The sequence below is a fragment of the Zea mays genome, chromosome 9 (genome assembly GCF_902167145.1).
Source record: "Zea mays cultivar B73 chromosome 9, Zm-B73-REFERENCE-NAM-5.0, whole genome shotgun sequence".
Lineage (NCBI taxonomy): Eukaryota > Viridiplantae > Streptophyta > Magnoliopsida > Poales > Poaceae > Zea > Zea mays.
In genome coordinates, this window is record NC_050104.1 from 2,237,159 (window position 1) to 2,243,158 (window position 6,000).

Below are 6,000 nucleotides of genomic sequence, written 5' to 3' on the forward strand. Positions count from 1 at the left end.
CCTACCACACAAAGTATTCACACCAGGACGTAGGGTGTTACGCATCTCAAAGCGACCCGAACCTGTACAAAATTGTCCACTGTCTCTCGTGCTTCTAGCGCGAACCATCGAGCTACAATCAGCAACACCGTCCTACTCCAAAAAGCACCTCGAGGGACAACCCCGGGTGCGCGGTCGGACCCAAAACACCGACAGCTGGCGCGATAGGTAGGGGGTGTGTCATTGACCCAAGCTAGCTCAATGGCCGTCACTTTCCAGCACAAGATCGTCCTCCGCCCCAGGTCCGTGTTCTGCTTCAGAACCATTTCGTCCATAGCAGATGAAGAAGGAACTCTACATCGCATCGCGGATCCACCGGAGAGAAAGTCTTTCTCAAAAATCTCCGGGAAAATTGGAGCAAAGCAGGAAAAAGCGCAACCTCCAGCGCTCCGAGCAAAGACCACCTTCAGCAAGCTAGGAGCTGAGGGTCCGTCTACCCGGAGAACTTCGCTGTCCACCTCTCCGACGGAGAAATGGACACTGATCACAAGGAAAAAGGAAGCAAACGAGGTAAAGGATTGTCAAACTGCTCTTTCGGTGCCTCCGTCCTCAAAGGAGAACGGAAAGAAGCTCGTCACAGCGGCGGTTCCATTCTACCCCGACGTCCTCTTCATCGGGAGAGTGGAGTCGCCCCCCATCTTTGACGATGAACCAACTGCGCCCGGGGAAGAACCTCCTCAGCGGGAATCCCGCCAACAAAGGAACCAACGCCAAAATATTTGGCGACATCATGAGGCCGGAGAGCGGGACCCGGTGCAGCCCGTATCACGAGACGAGATCTCGGAGATAGGAGAAACTCCAGAAGAACGGGTCTTCAGGGAAAGGAGGAATTCCCGACAATGTGACCGTCGGCAAGCTCAAGAGCAGGCTGAGCAGGAAGCGAGGCAACACCGAGAGAATCCACTTTTCGGACGCAACCTGAACCCCAACTTCACCCGAGCCATGAACACACCGAGTGAGGTCGGTGGAGTATTGGCTCGGATAGCCGATGGCCTCCCCCGAACTCCAGACGCCGAGGGCTATCGACGGCTGTTCACCCGGGCAGCCAATCACCTTCTACCTCTCGCTCATCCACCAAGTGATCTATGACATGCCATCAACAGTCGGCGAGACGCACGGAGCTCCATCAACGCCTCGCGCGAACGACGGCACGAGAATGAGATCCGATGTCGAGAAGAATATGACCAGGATCACGGCATCCCTGCGCAAAGTCAGGCCACCAGAACTGAGTCGGCAACGGCTTCAACTGGTGGCACGACCCGGGGACGACCGAGGCACCACGACAACAACTCCCCTCCCCGGGACAGACATCATCATCGACGACAGGAGGACACGTGTGGAGTATCGGCGCTCACTCCACGCCGCAGGGCCATTCAATGGCCCCCTAACTTCAAAGTCTCCAACGTCGACAAGTACGAGCCTAAGCAGGATCCGGGAGGCTGGCTGGCCATCTATACCACCGCTGCCCGAGCCGCTGGGGCAACCGAAGATGTGATGACCGCATACTTGCCTATCATCCTCGGGCAGGATGCACTACAATGGCTGCGACACCTACCCCGATACTGCATCGACGACTGGAGCGATTTCAGTCGGCGCTTCACCGCCAACTTCCAATCTCTCTCCGACAAACCGGCGTAGCCATGGGACCTCAAATCCATCAAGCGCCAAGGGGATGAGACTCTCCGGTCATACCTCAAAAGATTTCAGACCATGAGAAATCGTATCCCCGAGGTCGTAGAAGCAGCAGTGATCGAGGACTTCTACCGGGGATATAATGAATCGGCCTTCGTCCGAGCCATACTGCAGAAAGCGCCGACTACCTCCGAGCAGCTGTTCCGGAAAGTCGACCTCTACATCACCACCGACGAACGAGCTCAGGACCTCATTGGAGGAGCAAAGCCTGCACCGGCGGCACCGAGACGCGACACGAACCAACAACCCGACAAACGTTGGGAGAAGAGGCCTCATGAAGAAGTCCATGCCGCCGGACCACCCGCCTCTCGTGCCCGAGGAGGACCTCGCGGAGGCGAATGCACGCTGGACGACATCCTCAACGCCCAGTGCTCGTACCACAAGGACATGCGCCACACCCTTCGGAACTGTAGGTACAACCAACTCCTGCTCGGTCTGGGTGCACCGGACTATCTGGTGGTGCACCAGACAGTGTCCGGTGCGCCAGACCAGTCTCGGTGAACAGGCCACTCTCGGGACTCGACGGCGGCGTACGGCTATAATCACCGGACCGTCCGGTGGTGCACCGGACTGTCCGGTGAGTCTTCCATGACCAAGTTGTCACTCTCGGGAAACGTTCAATGGCGTAGGGCTAAAATTCACCGGACTGTCCGGTGGTGCACCGGACTGTCCGGTGATCCAACGGTCGACTACGCCAACAGTCGGCCGCGCAATCCTCGCGCGACGCGTGGGCGCGCCAACGGTCGGTAGGGGGCACTAGACTGTCCGGTGTGCACCAGACATTGTTCGATGCGCCAACTACCACGAATCTGCAACGGTCGTATGCGCCAGAAAAGGAAGGAGATCGCACACCGGACAGCTACAGGGACTGTCCGGTGGCGCACCAGATTGTCCGGTGCGCCACCCGACAAAAGGCAAGATTTGCCTTCCAAGAATGCCTCCAACGGCTCCTAGCTGCCTTAGGGCTATAAAAGGGACCCCTAGGCGCATGGAGGAGTAACTCAAGCATACTTTGAGCATTCTAAGTCTTCCACACTCCGTCTCCGCGCACTTGATTGACCGTGTTAGTGATTTGAGCTCCGTTCTTGTAGTGAACTCGTCGTGCTTCATTTTGAGCTCAAGTCTTGGCTTGTGTGAGTGTGTATTGCTGCGGATTTGTGTGTGTTGCTTCCCATCCTTACTCTTGTGCTTTCACCGTAATCTTTATTGTAAGGGCGAGAGACTCCAACTTGTGGAGATTCCTCGAAAACGGGAAAAGAGATAAGCAAAGAAAAGTCGTGGTATTCAAGTTGATCATTGGATCACTTGAAAGGGGTTGAGTGCAACCCTCGTCCATTGGGACGCCACAACGTGGAGGTAGGCAAGTGTTATACTTGCCGAACCAAGGGATAAACTCGCGTGTCTTTTGTGATTGTTTTTCTGTGATACTTGTGTTCGCAAGAGCTTGCTACTTAGCCATACTAACATTTAACCAAGTTTTGTGGCTATTAGTTGTTGAATTTTACAGGATCACCTATTCACCCCCTCTAGGTGCTCTCAATTGGTATCAGAGCCGTTCTCTTCAAGAAAGGGACTAATCGCCCGAAGAGATGGATCCTAAGGGAAAGGGGATGGTGGTCAACGACAAGGAGTCCTTCCTCAACGAGCTGAGAGATGACAAGCCCACTGACTCTGGCTCAAGTCATAAGAAGAAAGACGGGAAGAAGAAGAGGCGTATCAAGAAGATCGTCTACTACGACAGCGACGAGTCTTCTTCTTCCCCAAGAGACGACGACTACGACGAGAAAAAGAAACCGGTTAACTCAAATTTTTCATTTGATTATTCTCGTATTCCTTATAATTCCAATGCCCATTTGCTTTCTATTCCTCTTGGTAAACCTCCACACTTTGATGGAGAGGACTATGCCTTTTGGAGTCACAAAATGCGTAGTCACCTTTTCTCTCTCCACCCTAGTATTTGGGAGATAGTTGAGAATGGAATGCAATTTGATAGTATGGATAATCCTGTATTCATTAATGAACAAATTCATAAGAATGCACAAGCTACCACTGTTTTGTTAGCATCATTATGCAGGGATGAATACAACAAGGTGAGCGGCTTGGACAACGCCAAGCAAATATGGGACACCCTCAAGATTTCACATGAGGGGAACGACGCCACCATGATCACCAAAATGGAATTGGTGGAAGGTGAGCTAGGAAGGTTTGCCATGATCAGGGGAGAGGAGTCAACGCAAACGTACAACAGGCTCAAGACCCTTGTCAACAAGATCAGGGGCTATGGAAGCACGAGATGGACGGACCACGACGTCGTCCGACTTATGCTCAGGTCTTTTACTGTCATTGACCCTCATCTTGTGAACCTCATCCGTGAAAATCCCAGGTACACAAAGATGTCGCCCGAAGAGATACTCAAAAAGTTTGTAAGCGGGCGTATGATGGTCAAGGAAGCTAGATATGTTGATGATGCATTGAACGACCCAATGCCCATCTATGAGCCCCAGCCCGTTGCACTCAAGGCAACAAGCAGCAACAGGGAGGTGCTACCTAGCAAGGTGGCACAAGTTGAGGCTGCCGGGCTAAACGAAGATGAGATGGCCCTCATCATCAAGCGCTTCAAGACGGCGCTAAAAGGACGCAAGGAGCATCCCAACAAGAGCAAAGCAAAGGGAAAGTGCTCCTGTTTTAAATGCGGTAAGACTGGTCATTTTATAGCGAATTGTCCCGATAATGCTAATGACTAGGAACAAGAAAAGAGCGGGAAGAGGGAGAAGAAGAAGGCCTACAAGAAGGCGAAGGGCGAGGCGCACCTTGGCAAATAATGGGATTCAGATTGCTCTTCGTCCGACTCCGACGATGAAGGACTCGCCGCCTCGGCCTTCAACAAGTCGTCTCTCTTCCTCAACGAGCACCATACTTGCCTCATGGCAAAGGAGAAAAAGGTAAGCGCTCGAGATACCCCTAAGTATACTACTTCAAGTGATGATGATTCTAGTGATGATGAAGTAGATTATACTAGCTTGTTTAAAGGATTAGATAGAGCTAAAGTAGAAAAGATTAATGAATTTATTGATGCCTTAAATGAAAAAGATAGACTGCTAGAGAGGCAAGAGGACATTTTGTATGAGGAACATGACAAATTTGTTAGTGTTTAAAAGCCTCTTGCCTTAGAGATTAAAAGGAATGAATTACTATCTTCTGAGTTATCTACTTGCAATGAATCTATCTCTAGTTTAAAAACTTTGAATGATGATTTAAGTGCTAAGCTAGAGGTAGCTAATAAATCAAGCTCATGTGTAGAACATGTTGTAATTTGCGATAGATGCAAGGATTTTGATATCAATGCTTGTGATAAACATCTTGCTTCTATTGCTAAATTAAATGATGAGGTGGCAAGTCTTAATGCTCAACTTAAGACTTGCAAGGTTGATTTTGATAAGCTAAAATTTGCTAGGGATGCCTACACTATTGGTAGACACCCCTCAATTAAGGATGGACTTGGCTTTCGAAAGGAAGCCAAGAACTTAACAAGCCAAAGGGCTCCCATTTCCAACAAGGAGAAAGGGAAGGCCCCTATGGCTAGTAGTGTTCAAAAGAATCATGCTTTCATGTATAATAGGAAAATTGTTAGTCATAATAGGAGATATGATTATGATGCTTATGATTCTCACGCTATGTTCGCTTCAAGTTCTAATGGTAGGCCTAGGAGAAATTTTGTGTCTCATGCTCCTAGGAAAATGTGTAACAAACCTACTACTGTCTTTCATGCTTGCAACACTAAGTTTGCACTTTCATGTAAAAATGAAAAAGTGGTTGCTAAAAAGTTGGGACCCAAATGCAAAGGAGACAAGGTTTGCATTTGGGTACCAAAAGCTATTGTAACTAACCTTGTAGGACCCAACAAGAGTTGGGTACCTAAAACCTAAGCGTAAATTGTCTTGCAGGTTTATGCATCCGGGGGCTCAAGCTAGATTATCGACAGCGGATGCACAAACCACATGATGAGGGAGAAGAAGACGTTCACCTCCTACGTCAAGAACAAGGATTCCCAGGATACGATTATCTTTGGAGATGGGAACCAAGGCAAGGTCAAAGGCTTGGGCAAGATAGCCATCACAAATGAGCACTCTATTTCTAATGTATTTTTACTAGAGTCGCTAGGCTATAATCTCCTGTCTGTTAGTCAATTGTGCCACATGGGCTACAATTGTTTGTTTACAAATGTTGATGTATCTGTCTTTAGAAGGAGTGATGGTTCATTAGCATTTA